The sequence below is a fragment of the Pleurodeles waltl genome, chromosome 2_1 (genome assembly GCF_031143425.1).
Source record: "Pleurodeles waltl isolate 20211129_DDA chromosome 2_1, aPleWal1.hap1.20221129, whole genome shotgun sequence".
Taxonomy (NCBI): Eukaryota; Metazoa; Chordata; class Amphibia; order Caudata; family Salamandridae; genus Pleurodeles; species Pleurodeles waltl.
Genome location: NC_090438.1, coordinates 728,879,893 through 728,900,349, shown reverse-complemented (window position 1 = coordinate 728,900,349; position 20,457 = coordinate 728,879,893).

Here is a 20,457-nt window from a genome sequence, read left to right as displayed (position 1 = left end):
GGTAGTCGTCTTGCTACTTTGTTGCAGTTTTGCAGGCGTCCTGGAGCAGTCAGCGGTCGATCCTTGGTAGAAGGTGAAGAGGGAGATGCAGAGGAACTCTGGTGAGCTCTTGCATTCGTTATCTGAAGAATTCCCCAAAGCAGAGACCCTAAATAGCCAGAAAAGGAGGTTTGGCTACCAAGGAAGGAGGATTGGCTACCAAGAGAGTTAAGAGCCTATCAGAAGGAGCCTCTGATGTCACCTGCTGGCACTGGCCACTCAGAGCAGTCCAGTGTGCCCCCAACACCTCTGTTTCCAAGATGGCATAGGTCTGGGACACACTGGAGGAGCTCTGGGCACCTCCCCTGGGAGGTGCAGGTCAGGGGAGTGGTCACTCCCCTTTCCTTTGTCCAGTTTTGCGCCAGAGCAGGGCTGGGGGATCCCTGAACCGGTGTAGAATGGCTTATGCAGAGATGGGCACCATCTGTGCCCATCAAAGCATTTCCAGAGGCTGGGGGAGGCTACTCCTCCCCAACCCTTCACACCTATTTCCAAAGGGAAAGGGTGTAACACCCTCTCTCAGAGGAAATCCTTTGTTCTGCTTTCCTGGGCCAGGGCTGCCTGGACCCCAGGAAGGCAGAACCCTGTCTGAGGGGTTGGCAGCAGCAGCAGCTGCAGTGGAAACCCCGGAAAGGCAGTTTGGCAGTACCCGGGTTCTGTGCTAGAGTCCCGGGGGACAATTCCATGATCTTAGACATGTTACATGGCCATGTTCGGAGTTACCATTGTGACGCTATACACAGGTAGTGACCTATGTATAGTGCACGTGTGTAATGGTGTCCCCGCACTCACAAAGTCCGGGGAATTTGTCCTGAACAATGTGGGGGCACCTTGGCTAGTGCCAGGGTGCCCACACACTAAGTAACTTTGCACCCAACCTTCACTAAGTGAAGGTTAGACATATAGGTGACTTATAAGTTACTTATGTGCAGTGGTAAATGGCTGTGAAATAACGTGGACGTTTTTTCACTCAGGCTGCAGTGGCAGGCCTGTGTAAGAATTGTCAGAGCTCCCTATGGGTGGCAAAAGAAATGCTGCAGCCCATAGGGATCTCCTGGAACCCAATACCCTGGGTACCTCAGTACCATATACAAGGGAATTATATGGGTGTACCAGTATGCCAATGTGAATTGGTAAATTTAGTCACTAGGCTGTTAGTGACAAATTTGGAAAGCAGAGAGAGCATAACCACTGAGGTTCTGGTTAGCAGAGCCTCAGTGAGACAGTTAGGCATCACACAGGGAACACATACAGGGCACATACTTATGAGCACTGGGGCCCTGCCTGGCAGGGTCCCAGTGACACATAGACTAAAACAACATATATACAGTGAAATATGGGGGTAACATGCCGGGCAAGATGGTACTTTCCTACAATACCCAATTAGCAGGTGGCAAGGTCCCCTACAGAGGTCGCGCAAGACATCCTTGAGGAGAAGGTATCATTTATGAATACAATACTGAGCTCATTATTCTCCCAAAATATTGCATCCAATTGCAAGAATGAAAACAGGGTTAATTTCTGCAGAAACATGCAAATGCACAACATGCCTTCTGGGCCTACTAGAGCCACAATACACACATATTTGAGGCTAATGGACCCTTTAAATCAACAACAAACTAGAGCCATATTTGATTATTGTTGAACTTGGCTCTCTTTGCAGGGTCACACGCAAACTTTTTACCTTCACCCACCACCTGTTTTCTAAACCTAAATGTGTTGGCTTTTAGCACTCTAAACAGTGCTAAAGTGCTTCTAGTACTCTCTCTTTTAAGGAATGGCACAATTAGCTTACACCAATAGCCACATTTAATTTACTCTTAAGCCCCTAGCAAAATGGTACAGCGTCTATCCAGGGCCTGTAAATTAAATGCTTCTAGTGGGCCTGCCCACTTAAGTAGATTTTCTAAGACATGTCTCAGGCCTACCATTGCAGCCTGTTAACAGTTTTAAACTCCCAATTCAACCTGGCAAAATAAATCTCTTGCCATGCCTAAAACATATTTTTAATACATATGTCGCCCCTAGGGTAGGCCCTAAAAAGCCCATAGGACAAGGTGCATTGTATTTGAAAAGTGGAACATGTACTTTCAAGTTTTACATGTCTTGATAGTGAAAAACTCTTACAGTTGGTTCACACTATTGAAAGACCTACCTCTCGCACAGGATAACACTGGGTTACCTTATTACATGTAATACGTGATAATGTCTGATTGGGAACTGGTAGAAATGTCATGCTTAGTTTCCCCAAAATTATAAAGTAAAATAATCTCTTAAGCACATTTCAGAAAGTTTACATTTTCTTGTCCTAAAGTCCTGAACATTTGGAGTCTGCAGCCTGTGGCCTGGGTCACATGACTAGGTGTAGTGACAGTTGGCCTTTGTGTTTTTTTCTCAGTGTCACAAAGGGGGACTGGGTGTTGGCAGGATAGGCCATCCTGACAGAATGGGAGGTGCAGAGCTGTCACCTACCACACTTGCACTTGAAAGAAGCTGCATCAGCACACACACACATACACACACACAAAGGCCTTCACACTAGCCTTTGGTACTCCAGATACGCTGGGTTCAGTGCAGAAAGGAAGGAAATTCCAGGAAAAGATGTGAGGAGTAATCTAGAAGATTCTCTCACTTCAAAGCTGTCACCAGGTATATATATTGTAGCCTCAGACCAACTCTTTAGTACAATCCTGGACATGTGGACAAAGCAGATGAATGACTGCCCACCTGCCAGAGAACTGTCATGCTGCCTAAGGCCTGCCCTGCTGCCTGAGAAGTAAGACTGGGCCTGCTCCCTTCATTACAAGCAGAGTGACTCCAAGGGATACCTGACTGACCTTCTGTTCACAGATACACGGACATAACAAGCTCCATAGGCCTTCCTGCAAGTGGCAAGCTAACCTGTTGCCCTGGACCTTCCCTACCTGCAACTGTGTCTTAGCCCTGCTGTCTTCTGCTGAAGAGAGTTCCTGATCTCCTAAAGTGAGTACTTGATCCCCAAGAAGTGCTTCTCGGGTCCTGATCCCAAGGTTGAAATCAGCTGAGCTCGTCCTGTGAAGAAAAGTAGAAATCCTAGAGTTTTTGGACTCTTCACGACAACAAACAGGCCCATTCATGCCAAGATGTTGCCGTCAGCGACAACCACCAGTACGAAGCTCTGGTGAACCCAGCTCTTCATGCTACAGCGTTCTGCACTTTGTGCTACAGTATTGAGAGCCCATGGTGACCAGCAACAACCGTCCACGCCACCCAGCCTGCTCTTTGTGCTACAGAGACGACCACCTGAGATACTGTCCTTGTCGCCTCCTCCACCGCAGACTGGGCTCTTCACGCCAGACTATGGGAAGGTAACTTTTTCTGCAGGTCTGATTTGGTCCATGTATTTGGCCAATGCTCCAATGCGGTCAGCCTGAACCTGTGACTTTCATCCACTCTTGCACAACCAGATAACCTCGAGTGGCACTTTGTGCTTTTGGGGCTTATACTTAGATTTTTGTTTGGGGTCGATCATTTATTAAAGTTTACTTTATTTTTACTAAATTAGTGTGGGATTCTTCTTGTGTTGTGTTTTTACTTTATTATTGTTAAAGTGCTGTATAAGCTACAAGAGGGCCAGGCACAGGTTAATTTAGTGACTATTGTGGTTCACTCTAACAAGGATTGTGGCTATTGCTTGAGAACAGCTCACCCCAACCAACAACCCAATTTCTCACAATTATAAAATATATCATTATACACGTTGTCATACATATGTGCATAAAATATATATATGTATATATATATATGTCTAGATATATGTATAAAAGTGGACTTGGACACCATATATATATATATATTTTATATAAATTTTATCACATGGGCACCACATTACATAAATTAATTGATTTATATCATTAGAGCATTTTCAAAAAGCACAACATATATATATATATATATATACATATATTTATATATATAAATATATATATATATATATATCAATTTATTTATGTAATTTGGTGCCCATGTGATAAAATTTATATTGGCTACACAATACATCTATTGTAGAATACTACAACACAAAAGTATGATACTTTGCAGTGCAGTAAATGCCCCATTAGAAGAGCAAAACACAACACTTCAAGTTGCAAGTCATAGAACAAATGAAACAGAGTCCAGATTAACTGATATCCAACGGGCACTAATAATGATTGAATTTCGTTGGATTGACCTTCTGGACTCACTGGAAACATGAATTAAACTATTTCAGCTGAGACTCTGCAAACATTAACTACTTATGTCAATGGAATCTGGACTGATATGTACTACTTTATACTTTTTCGTATAAAAATGACTTCTTGGTTTACATCACCTCGTAATGTAATTGAATGTTTTTTGGTTCTCCAGTTTGCCTGATGTTTTTCTTATTTCACTTTCTCCACTGTATACAGGCTTATAACAAATCTTTAAACACGATCCCCCTACACGTATTAATCAACACCTTAAGTCTGCACGATTTGGTTTGCACTTTTTACGTTGAGCATAGGCTCAAGACTGATTTGCATATGGCTGAGTCCAAACTGGGGTGGCATGGTGAGCAAAAGAACAATGGATTGAACCCAGATCTGTGACTGGGGGTGAGTGTTTGCACTGTTCAACACTCTGTCCATCATCCTATTGTGTTGCAAAAGTTGCCCTATGTGGGATGGGTCTGCCCAGACGTGGGTTCCTTGCTCACTGTGCCTCTGGATTCAAGCTAGCCTGGCTGATGGAGGGTGATACCCTGAAACTGGTCACAGGATGCTTGTTTCTGGTCCAGGGAGGACCTGGCCTGGCAGTTCAGGCTGGACTGTTCTCATGAGGAACAGGGTCAAGACTGATTTGCATATGGTTGGGTCTAAACTTGGGTGGCATGGTGAGCAAAAACAATGATGGATTAAACCCAGATTGATGAGTGTTTGCATTGTTCAGCACTCTGTCCATCATCCTTTTGTGTTGCTAAAGTTGCCCTATGTGGGAAGGGTATTTCCAGACGTGGGTCCCTTGCTCACTATGCTACTGGATTCAAGCTAGCCTGGCTGATGAAGGGTGATAATCTGAAACGGGTCCCAGGATGCTTGTTTCTGGTCTAGAGAGGACCTGGCCTGGCAGTTTGGGCTGGACTGTTCCCATGAGGAACAGGGTGAAGACTGATTTGCATATGGTTGGGTCCAAAATGGGGTGGTATGGTGAGCAAAAGAATGATGGATTAAACCCAGATCTATGACTGGGGGTGAGTGTTTGCATTGTTCAGCACTCTGTCCATCATCCTTTTGTGTTGCTAAAGTTGCTCTATGTGGGAAGGGTATGCCCAGACGTGGGTCCCTTGATCACTATGCCACTGGATTCAAGCTAGCCTGGCTGATAGCCTGAAACCGGTCCCAGGATGCTTGTTTCCGGTCCAGGGAGGACCTGGCTTGGTAGTTCGGGCTGGACTGTTTCCATGAGGAACAGGGTCAAGACTGATTTGTATATTGCTGGGCCAAAACTGGGGTGGCATGGTGAGCAAAAGAATGCTGGATTAAACCCTGATCTGTGACTGGGGGTGAGTGTTTGCATTGTTCAGCACTCTGTCCATCATCCTTTTGTGTTGCTAAAGTTGCCCTATGTGGGAAGGATATACCCAGAAGTGGGTCCCTTGCACACTGTGTCACTGAATTAAAGCTAGCCTGGCTGTTGAAGGGTGATACCCTGAAACCGGTCCCAGGATGCTTGTTTCCGGTCCAGGGAGGACCTGGCCTGGTAGTTCCCATGAGGAACAGGGTCAAGACTGATTTGCATATGGCTGGGTCCAAACTGGGGTGGCATGGTGAGCAAAAGAAAGATGGATTAAACCCAGATCTGCGACTGGGGGTGAGTGTTTGCATTGTTCAGCACTCCGTCCATCAACCTTTTGTGTTGCTAAAGTTGCTTGTTTTCATTTGGCATCTCCTGGTGCCAGTGTCAGGTGTTTTCCGACCTTAGCACCACATGTATTCAGGAATTAACTTACCTTCCTTTTACTGTAGCAACAGTCAGTATTATCCATGTCCTATGTACTGGAGATTCTTTTATTTCCCCCCTCACAGATCTATACCATCTCACATTCACCTGCCTACCTACAGATACATGCTCTGCCCCCTTATAATCGACTCAAGGTATGGCCCTCTGTCCCTGTATTCTGCTTACTCTGAACGTCTGGTTATTTCATGCACCATGGATTCTTAGTCCTTGCCACAAGTACTCCTTTGCCCTATTACGTAGTACAGTGCTAGCGAGAGCAAGTCCTTTTCTGCTATATGTTTTAGAAGGAAATGGTTCATCGTCATGAAATCGCAGTTCTTAATTTGTGCTTGTTGTTTCAGGGGCTTAGCACCAGCACTTATTTTTGAGGGTCGGTGCTTATTCTTCTGCCTCAAGCATTTGCTGCGAACAAAAGACACACATGGGAAAGATGGAGGAAGAGAAAAACTAAAAAGCGTAAAAATGGGAGAAAGCAGAAAGCTGCAAAAGTGAGCTGAAAGGGCAGGGAGTGCTTTAAATGGATTGAAGAGGCTTGAGATGGCTTCAGGATTACACTGCCTCAGTATTCTGTGTTCCTACATTTAATTGCAGCAGCCGCATGTTTAAGAGGAGGGCTTTAGGCACCGGCACGTTTGTATTTACAAATAAAGCACTATGACATCGGCTAGCTGTTGCGCTGGACATTCCTAGTTCTCCTTCTGTCCTTCATTCTTCTGTGACCGTTTTTTTAGGAAAACCCATCTTATCACTTTCTCTTTGTGGTGTCTGTTCCTCTTCTCTTTGCATAAATGACTCGTCATTTTTATGGGCGAGCGCAAAGCGTTCCATCCCATGCTGTAATCTCTCTTTGGGCTTCCAACTATGTCCATGTCACGTCAGTCACTTTCATTGGTTTCTGGGCTTGACTTTTGAAATCCGCTTGCTTTCATTTGTGAAAGGCATGCATACATCATGCCTTTTCCAGTGTTTAGCCCACCTACACAGCACCAGTAAACTATTAAAAACATACGAGGCTCGATGTTTTCAGCATGGTTTCCGGACTACTTTATCTGTTTATTTTCCATGCAGCGCGATCATGCTAGGGTTTACTTAGCGTGATCGCGCTTGGTTTTTCCGTTTTCAATTTCAACACGATTGCGCTGCATTTTACATAGTGCGATTGCACTGCGTTTTTTTTTTCTTTTAATTTGTGTGGCAAGAAAAGTCCGGTTAGGAGTTTTCAACGCTAACAGAAGTGCCTGTTTCTTTTCCACAAACTGAACAGCATTGAAGCTTGTGATTTTAAGACCCAGAGGCTGAGCTCGATGTTGGTATCTTCTGGCGTGCCGGGCTTCTTTGCTGCACATCTCAGCACAAGGAACGCAGGTTTCTATGCTCTCAGCTGATTGCCATCCATACAATCCTTTGCAGGCTCTCGAGATTACACTTGTTTTTCAACTGTTTTCGTTTACACTACAAGGATTTTGTAATCACGTATTCCTGAATAGTACAAGGAAAACTATTCTTCGAAACCTCTGTCATGTTCTCTAACCATGCTTAATATTAAAACTATCAGCACAGTTTTCTGTTTAGTTCGACCCATTTCCATAACACTGTGGTTACAGTAATCCCGCCTCAAGAGCGCCCCCCAACGCTCCATGCCACTCTGTGCATATTATGTTCATGCTGCTGCAGTCACTATATAACCGTTGTGTTAGGCGCCTGGTCAGGTTGTACCACTCGCACTGTCTGTGTGCTATTTCAAACACCTAAGTACATTTCTATTGTTTCTTGGTGCCCACAGCATAGTCCTTGTGTTTGCCCACCTCACCTTGGCTCATTTTACCGACCTTGGAAACATTAAAGGCAGAGTCGACCATGTTAGGATTTGAAAGCTGGCGTTTGCTTTTTTTGTTTGTTTTAACCAGGTGTGCCAGTGTCGGGAACGTAATATTTCTTCTAATTGCCTAATTATTCACAGCAGTGCAGATGATATAACATGGACAAGTAAAGGAAAGACATACTCATATTTATAACTTAGATTAAAATGTGTTTCGATATTGAAATAGTTGTTTATTGTGCACTTTATGATTTAGCTTGCGCTATTAGCGTATTGGTCTATGTTACATGTTTTGCATTTTATTGAATTACTATTGTGTTTCAGTAGTTCTGTATTAATAAAGTATACATAAATTCCTGCCCTGTCGATCACATACATAGGTGGGTGCAGAATTATCAAAACTGAACTCTCCACTTCATCTGTCTCACATGAAACCATAACAAATGAGTCATTCATATAATTTATTATAAGCCTCACATTGAATACATATAAAACTCACATTGTATTCATCGGTTTTCAGAGCGCTTGCCTTTATTGCATGTTCAGTCTCTGCGTCTGACACACCGCACCCTCGATCAAACTCTGTGATAAGTGACCCAGAGAATACTTGTTACAGATGAACAAGCCATGCACCGTTCAACGCAAAATGCGATTTTTTCTTTCGGAATCTGATGTGGCAACGCTACTGACTAGACAAGCCATTTACTTCTCAAGTGTGCATTTCATTCTATACACAATTGTTTCACTTTGGGGTTATTTTCTACTACAGTAAATGGTTAATATTGGTCAGGTATAACCTTACAGTATGCCATTTTGCTCTACAGACAGTAATTTAAGCCCTGCACATTCAGTCTGGGCAAATGTCTTCTAAATAATGAAAAAATGTTGTTAGTAAGTGTAAAGAAATGGCTCCCTGTTGCAGTTACCCCCCACTTTTTGCCTGATACTGATGCTGACTTGACTGAGAAGTGTAATGGGACCCTGCTAACCAGGCCCCAGCACCAGTGTTCTTTCACCTAAAATGTACCATTGTCTCCACAATTGGCCCAACCCTGGCACCCAGGTAAGTCCCTTGTAACTGGTACCCCTGGTACCAAGGGCCCTGATGCCAGGGAAGGTCTCTTAGGGCTGCAGCATGTCTTATGCCACCCTAGGGACCCCTCACTCAGCATAGACACACTGCTTGCCAGCTTGTGTGTGCTGGTGGGGAGAAAATGACTAAGTCGACATGGCACTCCCCTCAGGGTGCCATGCCAACCTCACACTGCCTATGGCATAGGTAAGTCACCCCTCTAACAGGCCTTACAGCCCTAAGGCAGGGTGCACTATACCACAGGTGAGGGCATAGGTGCATGAGCACTATGCCCCTGCAGTGTCTAAGCAAAACCTTAGACATTGTAAGTGCAGGGTAGCCATAAGAGTATATGGTCTGGGAGTCTGTCAAAAACGAACTCCACAGCTCCATAATGGCTACACTGAATACTGGGAAGTTTGGTATCAAACTTCTCAGAATAATAAACCCACACTGATGCCAGTGTTGGATTTATAAAAAAATGCACACAGAGGGCATCTTAGAGATGCCCCCTGTATTTTACCCAATTGTTCAGTGCAGGACTGACTGGTCTGTGCCAGCCTGCTGCTGAGAGACGAGTTTCTGACCCCGTGTGGTGAGGGCCTTTCTTCTCTCTGAGGACAGAAACAAAAGCCTGCTCTGGGTGGAAGTGCTTCACACCTCCCCCCTGCAGGAACTGTAACACCTAGCAGTGAGCCTCAAAGGCTCAGGCTTCGTGTTACAATGCTCCAGGGCACTCCAGCTAGTGGAGATGCCCTCCCCCTGGACACAGCCCCCACTTTTGGCAGCAAGACCAGGGGAGATAATGAGAAAAACAAGGAGGAGTCACCCACCAGTCAGGACAGCCCCTAAGGTGTCCTGAGCTGAGGTGACCCCTGCCTTTAGAAATCCTCCATCTTGATTTTGGAGGATTCCCCCAATAGGAATAGGGATGTGCCTCCCTCCCCTCAGGGAGGAGGCACAAAGAGGGTGTAGCCACCCTCAAGGACAGTAGCCATTGGCTACTGCCCTCCCAGACCTAAACACACCCCTAAATTCAGTATTTAGGGGCTCCACAGAACCTACGGAACTAGATTCCTGCAACCTAAGAAGAAGAGGACTGCTGAACTGAAAAACTTGCAGAGAAGACGGAGACACCAACTGCTTTGGCCCAAGCTCTACCGGCCTGTCTCCCCACTTCTAAAGACACTGCTCCAGCGACGGGTTCCCAGGGTCCAGCAACCTCTGAAGCCTCAGAGGACTACCCTGCATCTAGAAGGACCAAGAACTCCCGAGGACAGCAGCTCTGTTCCCCAAAGACTGCAACTTTGCAACAAAGAAGCAACTTTGAAACAACACATGTTTCCCGCCGGAAGCGTGAGACTTTCCACTCTGCACCCAATGCCCCCGGCTCGACTTGTGGAGAACAAACACCACAGGGAGGACTCCCCGGCAACTAGGAGACCGTGAGTAGCCAGAGTTGACCCCCCTGACCCTCCACAGCAAAGCCTGCAGAGGGAATTCCGAGGCTCCCCCTGATCGCGACTGCCTGCTTCAAAGACCCGACGCCTGGTAAAGACACTGCACCCGCAGACCCCAGGGCCTGAAGGATCCGACCTCCAGTGCAGGAGCGACCCCCAGGGGGCCCTCTCCCTTGCCCAGGTGATGGCTACCCCGAGGAGCCCCCCCCTTGCCTGCCTGCATCACTGAAGAGACCCCTTGGTCTTTCATTGAATCCTATTGCGAACCCGACGCCTTTTTGTGTGGACTTGTGTCCCCCCGGTGCCCTACAAAACCCCCCTGGTCTTCCCTCCAAAGACGCGGGTACTTACCTGCTGGCAGACTGGAACCGGGGCACCCCCTTCTCCATTGAAGCCTATGTGTTTTGGGCACCACTTTGACCTCTGCACCAGACCGGCCCTGAGCTGCTGGTGTGGTAACTTTGGGGTTGCTCTGAACCCCCAACGGTGGGCTACCTTGGACCCAAACTTGAACCCCGTAGGTGGTTTACTTACCTGCAAAAACTAACAAACACTTACCTCCCCCAGGAACTGTTGAAAATTGCAGTGTCTAATTTTAAAATAGCTATATGTCATTAAATGTGAAAACTGTATATGCTATTTTGCTAATTCAAAGTTCCTAAAGTTCCTACATGAAATACCTTTCATTTGAAGTATTACTTGTAAATCTTGAACCTGTGGTTCTTAAAATAAACCCAGAAAATATATTTTTCTATACAAAAACCTATTGGCCTGGAGTTGTCTCTGAGTGTGTGTTCCTCATTTATTGCCTGTGTGTGTACAACAAATGCTTAACACTACTCCTCTGATAAGCCTACTGCTCGACCACACTACCACAAAATTGAGCATTAGAATTATCTCTTTTTGCCACTATCTTACCTCTAAGGGGAACCCTTGGACTCTGTGCATGCTATTTCTTACTTTGAAATAGTACATACAGAGCCAACTTCCTACAGTAAGGACATACAATGTGCACATGTCTAGTTGCAGAAGCATTTGAAAAACTAGAAGGCACACACAATATTTATTGACCAGCAACCCCATCGAGCTTCTGGAATTTTTCCAAATATATACTATGTAAGTTTCTCTCACCAGTTGTTATCTCACTAACCACTAAGGGCCTTTATTATACTTTTTTAGCACCGCATTTGCGTCATTTTTGACGCAAAAGTGGCACAAACTTACAAAACTCTGTGGCTACTGACCACAGTGAGGAATGCCAGGACAAGGGCAGAGGAACATTACAATGAGGCACATGGGCGAACAAGACGAATTATAGAGCAAACCTTTGGCCTCCTGAAGGCCAGGTTTCGGTGCCTCCATCTAACAGGTGATTTCCTGTTCTACTCACCCAAGAAGGTGTGCCAGATCATTGTGGCATGTTGCATGTTGCACAACCTTGCCTTGAGAAGACAGGTGCCTTTTCTGCAGGAGGATGAGGCTGGAGATGGGAGTGTGGCAGCGTTGGAGCCTGTGGACAGTGACAAAGAGGAGGATGAGGATGTGGACAACAGAACATCTATCATTTAACAGTACTTCCAGTGACACACAGGTAAGACACTGTAACTTCACCTTCCATTGCAGTTTTGTGTAGTAAATTTTCATTGACAGGCTGCTGTTCCCACTACTATGGCCACTTACTGTACCCTTTGACATGTCTATTCACAGATATGTGTGCCCTACTCTGGCTCCTGGTGTATTGACTGCAGCACAATACAGGTCATACCTATGTATACATTACTGTACAGTATACTTGCAATGTCTACAGATTGGTAAAGGAATACATACTTAAACCATTTGACATACTACATACTTGTATTTTTTCAAAGGGTGTTTACTTAAATGCTGAAAATGTAATGGGGATGTGCAGTGGGCTTGGGTGATGGTGGAGGAGAGTCCAGGATAGAGTCCAGTCTATTTGTATAACAGGTGCATTGTCCAAGGGGGTATAGGAAGGGGAGCAATGGCAGTTCAAGGTGGACAGGGTGACAGATTGGGACACAAGGGTGACAATCAGGAGAGTTTTTTTCCTGGCGGGGGCTTCGCAATGTTATCTGGCTTCTGCCTGGATTGCAGGGACCGTTTGCGGGCTGGTTCTCCTTCTGCAGGGGGAGGGGTGCTGGTGGCCTGTTGGTCCTGTGGCGGGGCCTCCTGTCCACTAGCTTCAGCAGAGGTGGAAGGCTGTTCATCGGTGTGGCTAGTGTCAGGGGCCCGTTGGTGTGCCACTGCCTTCCTCATGGTGTTGGCCATGTCTGCCAGCACCCCTGCAATGGTGACCAGGGTGGTGTGCATGTCCCTCAGGGCCTCCCTGAGCCCCAGGTACTGTCCCTCCTGCTGCCGCTGGGTCTCCTGCAACTTGGCAAAGTATCTGGCCCATCATCTCCTGGGAATGGTGGTATGCTCCCAGGATGTTGGTGAATGCCTCATGGAGAGTCGGTTCCCTAGGCCTGTCATCCCCCTGTTGCACAGCAGTCCTCCCAGCTTCCCTGCTGTCTTGTGCCTCTGTCCCCTGAACTGTGTGCCCACTGCCACTGGTGACCCCGGGTCCATGATCGTCCTGTGTTTGTGGGGTTGCCTGGGGTCCCTGTAGTGGTGGACACACCGCTGATTGACGTGTCCTGGGGGCAGAGGTATGGGCCCGCTGGGTGGGTGCTGTGCTGGTGTTTCCTGAGCTGAGGGGGGAGGCTCTGTGGTGGTATGGGACTGTGGCTGGGTAACCGACTGTCCGTAGGTCCCTGATGGGCCAGGTTCATCATCCAGATCCAGGCGAGCAGATCTGCTGTCATCACTGTGGACCTCTTCGGGGGCGGGGAATGGTTGTTGCTGGTACCTCCTCTCCGGTGATGTTGGATGTGGGACCTGTGGGGATGTAAATGCATTGCTAATGTTTCTGCGTGTCACATCTTGTGCATGGGTGTGATGCCCTGTATGGTTGTGAGTGCCCTGTCAGCTTTGCCTTGTGTGAGTAGTTATTTTGTGGGCTAGGTGGCTCTCTCAAGAGTGCATGCTGTGGTGATGGGTGTCAATGTAGGGCTGTGAGTGATGTCCATGCATTGGTGGTGCATGCAGTGCTGGGTCCTGGGATGGGTGGGTTGTGATGGTGGGGTGTATGTGAGGTGTTGGGGTGATGGGGTGAGGGTAAGGGTAGGGGTATGTGATGGCATGCTGGTAGGAGGGATGAAAGTAGTAAAGAGTTGACTTACCAGAGTCCAGTCCTCCTGCTACTCCTGCCAGGCCATCAGGATGCAGTATTGCCAAGACTTGCTCATCCCATGTTGTTAGTTCTGTTGTTAGTTCTGGGGGAGGAGGTGGGGGTCCACTGCCAGTCCTCTGTACAGCTATCTGGTGTCTTGCGCCCACGGAATGCACCTTCCCCCATAGGTCGTTCCACCTCTTCCTTATGTCATTCGTTGTTCTGGGGTGATGTCCCACAGCATTGACCCTGTCCACGATTCTCTGCCATAGCTCCATCTTCCTTGCAATGGATGTCTGCTCCACCTGTGATCCGAATAGCTGTGGCTCTACCCGGATGATTTTCTCCACCATGACCCTTAGCTCCTCATCTGAGAACCTGGGGTGTCTTTGTGGTGACATGGGTGTAATGTGTGTGGTGTGTGTGAAGGTGTGTGGGGTGATGTGTTGGGGTGTGTGCTGTGAGGTGCATGGATGATGTATGGGTAATGGTGTTCTGTGGCTCTGCTTCTGTGGGTGCTCTTGATGTGTCTCCCTCAGTTGTCAATTTCTTTGTGTCGTAAAGGGTTGTGGGTAGTGTGGGTGCGTGTTTTATAGTGGTGTGGGTGTGGTGTGTGTATGTCAGGTGTGTGTAGTTTGAATTGTCCAATGTGGTGTTGTTTTGTATGTGTGTGTGTATTTTGAGCCCAGCGGTACCGCCAATGGGTTACCGCGGTTGAATGTCCGCCGCAGTGATTCGTGGGTCATAATGTGGTAGGCATAGTTCTGTTGGCGTAACGGTGTGGGTTTTGCTAACGCCATTTTATCACTGACCTTTGGGCTAGCGTTTGAGAAGGTAGCCTTTTTCTAGCATTGTTACCCCCACTTTTGGCCTGTTTGTGAGAATATGTCAGGGTGTTTTTACTGTCTCACTGGGATCCTGCTAGCCAGGACCCCAGTGCTCATAGTTTGTGGCCTAAATGTGTATGCCTGTGTAGTGCCTAACTGTGTCAATGAGGCTCTGCTAATCAGAACCTCAGTGCTTATGCTCTCTCTGCCTTTAAATTTGTCACTATAGGGTAGTGACCACTTTTACCAATTTCAATTGGCACACTGGAACACCCTTATAATTCCCCAGTATATGGTACCTAGGTACCCAGGGTATTAGGGTTCCAGGAGATCCCTATGGGCTACAGCATTTCTTTTGCCACCCATAGGGAGCTCAGACAAACCTTTACACAGGACTGCGATTGCAGCCTGAGTGAAATAAAGCACATGTTATTTCACAGCCATTTTCACTGCACTTCAGTAACTTATAAGTCACCTATGTGTCTAGCCTTCACTTGCTGAAGGTTAGGTGCAAAGTTACCAAGTGTGAGGGCACCCTTGCACTAGCAAAGGTGCCCCCACATAGTTCAGAGCCATTTCCCCGGACTTAGTGAGTGCGGAGACGCCATTACATGCGTGCACAACAGATAGGTCAATACCTATATGTAGCTTCACAATGGTAACTCCGAATATGGCCATGTAACATGTCTAAGATCATGGAATTGTCCCCCCATTCCAAATCTGGTATTGGGGAGCCAGTTCCATGCATCCCTGTGCTCCACTATGGAACCCGGGTACTGCCAAACCAGCTCTCTGGGGTTTTCTCTGCAGCTACCGCTGCTACCACCCCACAGGCAGGGTTCTGCCCTCCTGGGATCTGGGCAGCCCAGTCCCAGGAAGGCAGAACAAAGAATTTCCTCTGAGAGAGGGTGTTACACCCTCTCCCTTTGGAAATAGGTGTTTAAGGCTGGGGAGGGTTTGCCTCTCCCAGCCTCTGGAAATGCTTTGAAGGGCACAGATGGTGCCTTCCTTGCATAAGCCAGTCTACACCGGGTCAGGGAACCCCCAGTCCCTGCTCTGGCGTGAAACTAGACAAAGGAAAGGGGAGTGACCACTCACCTGTCCATCACCAGCCGAGGGGTGGTGCCCAGAGCTCCTCCAGTGTGTCCGAGACCTCTGCCATCTTGGATCCAGAGGTGTGAGGGCACTCTGGAGGCCTCTGAGTGGCAAGTGCCAGCAGGTGACGTCAAAGACCCCTCCTGATAGGTGCTTACCTGACTAGGTGGCCAATCCTCCTCTGAGGGCTATTAAGGGTCTCTCCAGTGGGCCTTTCCTCAGATAACGATTTGCAAGAATTCACCACAGTTCCTCTGCACCTCTCTCTTTGAATTCTGCCAAGGATCGACCGCAGACTGCTTCAGGACGCCTGCAAAACTGCAACAAAGTAGCAAGAAGACTACTGGCGACATTGTAGTGCCTAATCCTGCCTGCTTTCTCAACTGTTTCCTGGTAGTGCATGCTTTGGGGGCTGCCTGCCTTCATCCTGCACTGGAAGCCACAAAGAAATCTCCAGTGGGTCGACGGAATCTTCCCCCTGCTTCAGCAGGCACCAAACGTCAGCGTCACCGGTACACTGGGACCCATCTCATAATGACGACCTTGGCCCCTGGAACACAGGTAGTGGACCCAAGTGACCCAGACTGTCCAGTGGTCCAACTGTCCATATTTGGAGGAGGTAAGTCCTTGCCTCCCCTCTCCAGACAGTAATCCTGTGCACCGCGTGAACTGCAGCTGCTAGGGCTTCTGTGCACATTTCCATGAAATCCTTCATGCACAGCCAAGCCCAGGTCTCCAGCACTCTGTCCTGCATTGCTCAACTCCCTGAGTTGATCTCTGGCTTCGTGGGACCCTCTTTTGCAGTGTTGAGACGACCGCCGTGTTCAGTCTTCTTGAACTCGTGTTCAAGGACTTCTGCAGGTGCTTCCTTCTTGTGTGTGGGCTCTCTATGTTGTTGAGGGCCCCCTCTGTCTCCTCACCCAAGTGGCGACATTCTGGTCCTTCCTGGGCACCCTTTTTCTTCAACCGCAACTCTTGCAGCTAGCAAGGCTTGTTTGTGGTCTTTTGCCAAAGAAACAGCTCTGCATCCTCTTTTTTTTTTTTTTTTTTGATTTAGTTAACTATAATGTTGCTTCATCTGCACTAAAAATCTAAGCCACATAACCAGCACACATGACAAGTAGAATAGCTCAGACTTTGCTGCCATCCCTGACGTTACAATCATGAAACGGATTCATAATGAAAATATAATGTGCGTCATAACATCTGATTAATGGAAAATGGTGCACTCGACATCAGTAATGAAGTACGTTCACTATAGTGTTAGGAACAACATATTCAAAGTGCCTTAACTTTATTAAATGAAATGTACCCTGTAGGAGGCTGGACTGGCTTGTAGTGAGTACCAAGGGGTACTTGCACCTTGCACCAGGCCCAGTTATCCCTTATTAGTGTATAGGGTGTCTAGCAGCTTAGGCTGATAGATAATGGTAGCTTAGCAGAGCAGCTTAGGCTGAACTAGGAGACGTGTGAAGCTACTACAGTACCACTTAGTGTCATATGCACAATATCATAAGAAAACACAATACACAGTTATACTAAAAATAAAGGTACTTTATTTTTATGACAATATGCCAAAGTATCTTAGAGTGTACCCTCAGTGAGAGGATAGGAAATATACACAAGATATATATACACAATAGCAAAAATATGCAGTATAGTCTTAGAAAACAGTGCAAACAATGTATAGTTACAATAGGATGCAATGGGGAAACATAGGGATAGGGGCAACACAAACCATATACTCCAGAAGTGGAATGCGAACCACGAATGGACCCCAAACCTATGTGACCTTGTAGAGGGTCGCTGGGACTATTAGAAAATAGTGAGAGTTAGCAAACTAACCCTCCCCAAGACCCTGAAAAGTGAGTGCAAAGTGCACTAAAGTTCCCCTAAGGACAAAATAGTCGTGTTAGAGGGAGAATGCAAGGAAAACACAAATCAGCAATGCAACAACGATGGATTCCTGTCTGAAGGTACCTGTGGAACAAGGGGACCAAGTCCAAAAGTCACAAGCAGCTCGGAGAGGGGCAGATGCCCAAGAAATGCCAGCGGTTGGTGCAAAGAAGCTCTTACTAGGCTGAAGAACTGTGAATACTGCAGGAACGACAAGGGCTAGAGACTTCCCCTTTGGAGGATGGATCCCCCACGCCTTGGAGAGTCGTGCAGAAGTGTTTTCCCGCCGGATGGACGCCAACAAGCCTTGCTACACGCAAATCGTGCGTTTGGCGTTTTTGGACGCTGCTGGGGCCCAGGAGGGACCAGGAGGTCGCAAATTGGACCTGCAGAGAGAGGGGACGTCGAGCAAGACAAGGAGCCCTCACTGAAGCAGGTAGCACCCGGAGAAGTGCCAGAAACAGGCACTACGAGGATGCGTGAAACGGTGCTCGCCGAAGTTGCACAAAGGAGTCCCACGTCGCCGGAGACCAACTTAGAAAGTCGTGCAATGCAGGTTAGAGTGCCGTGGACCCAGGCTTGGCTGTGCACGAAGGATTTCCGCCGGAAGTGCACAGGGGCCGGAGAAGCTTGCAAAGTCGCGGTTCCCAGCAATGCAGCCCAGCGAGGTGAGGCAAGGACTTACCTCCACCAAACTTGGGCTGAAGAGTCACTGGACTGTGGGGGTCACTTGGACGGTGTCGCTGGATTCGAGGGACCTCGCTCGTCGTGCTGAGAGGAGACCCAAGGGACCGGAGATGCAGCTTTTTGGTGCCTGCGGTTGCAGGGGGAAGATTCCGTCGACCCACGGGAGATTTCTTCGGATCTTCTGGTGCAGAGAGGAGGCAGACTACCCCCACAGCATGCACAAGCAGGAAAACAGTCGAGAAGGCGGCAGGATCAGCGTTACAGAGTTGCAGTAGTCGTCTTTGCTACTATGTTGCAGGTTTGCAGGCTTCCAGCGCGGTCAGCGGTCGATTCCTTATCAGAAGGTGAAGAGGGAGATGCAGAGGAACTCGGCTGAGCTCATGCATTCGTTATCTAAAGTTTCCCCAGAGACAGAGACCCTAAATAGCCAGAAAAGAGGGTTTGGCTACCTAGGAGAGAGGAAAGGCTACTAACACCTGAAGGAGCCTATCACAAGGAGTCTCTGACGTCACCTGGTGGCACTGGCCACTCAGAGCAGTCCAGTGTGCCAGCAGCACCTCTGTTTCCAAGATGGCAGAGGTCTGGAGCACACTGGAGGAGCTCTGGACACCTCCCAGGGGAGGTGCAGGTCAGGGGAGTGGTCACTCCCCTTTCCTTTGTCCAGTTTCGCGCCAGAGCAGGGGCTAAGGGGTCCCTGAACCGGTGTAGACTGGCTTATGCAGAATTGGGCACATCTGTGCCCAACAAAGCATTTCCAGAGGCTGGGGGAGGCTACTCCTCCCCTGCCTTCACACCATTTTCCAAAGGGAGAGGGTGTCACACCCTCTCTCAGAGGAAGTTCTTTGTTCTGCCATCCTGGGCCAGGCCTGGCTGGACCCCAGGAGGGCAGCTGCCTGTCTGAGGGGTTGGCAGCAGCAGCAGCTGCAGTGAAACCCCAGGAAGGGCAGTTTGGCAGTACCAGGGTCTGTGCTACAGACCACTGGGATCATGGGATTGTGCCAACTATGCCAGGATGGCATAGAGGGGGCAATTCCATGATCATAGACATGTTACATGGCCATATTCGGAGTTACCATGGTGAAGCTACATATAGGTAGTGACCTATATGTAGTGCACGCGTGTAATGGTGTCCCCGCACTCACAAAGTTCAGGGAATTGGCTCTGAACAATGTGGGGGCACCTTGGCTAGTGCCAGGGTGCCCTCACACTAAGTAACTTTGCACCTAACCTTTACCAGGTAAAGGTTAGACATATAGGTGACTTATAAGTTACTTAAGTGCAGTGTAAAATGGCTGTGAAATAACGTGGACGTTATTTCACTCAGGCTGCTGTGGCAGGCCTGTGTAAGAATTGTCAGAGCTCCCTATGGGTGGCAAAAGAAATGCTGCAGCCCATAGGGATCTCCTGGAACCCCAATACCCTGGGTACCTCAGTACCATATACTAGGGAATTATAAGGGTGTTCCAGTAAGCCAATGTAAATTGGTAAAATTGGTCACTAGCCTGTTAGTGACAATTTGAAAGTAATGAGAGAGCATAACCACTGAGGTTCTGGTTAGCAGAGCCTCAGTGAGACAGTTAGGCACCACACAGGGAACATATACATGCACACCTATGAGCACTGGGGCCCTGTGTGACAGGGTCCCAGTGACACATACATATAGGCCACAAACCTATGAGCACTGGGGTCCTGACTAGCAGGATCCCAGTGACACATAACAACCATACTGAAAACATAGTGTTTTCACTATGAGCACTGAGGCCTGGCTATCAGGATCCCAGTGAGACAGTGAAAACAGTGACAAACACCCTGACATACACTCACAAACAGGCCAAAAGTGGGGGTAACAAGGTTAGAAAGAGGCTACCTTCTCACACAACCCCCCCCCAAACGAAGGACAATAAGGCTAACCTTGGCCAGTTGAGACTTTATTGTCTAAGTGGTGATAAGTAGAGAGTAGCTCTGCAATAGACTGGTTACTCCCTTTATCATCCACTATATGGTTACTTCCCTGTGGGGATGTAAACCACCCTGTTTGAAGTTTTTTAGCTAAGCAATAATGTGAAGATGTATTTTCAGAGTTTCTATCAGTAAGTTTTAGTTTAGAGCAGTGGGAATTGTCCACTGAACCTATTTGTAGTGATGGAAATGCCAGACAGGGATGCTGTCTCAGAAAAGCCATAGCTGGGCAAAAACTTTGTCCATCTGGCTGGAAGAGAGAACAGGGATGCTGTTTCTCTTGAGTTGGAGCAGGGCAGGGATGCTGTCCTATCAGCTCCACACTAGGGCAGGGATGCTGTCCTAAGTGT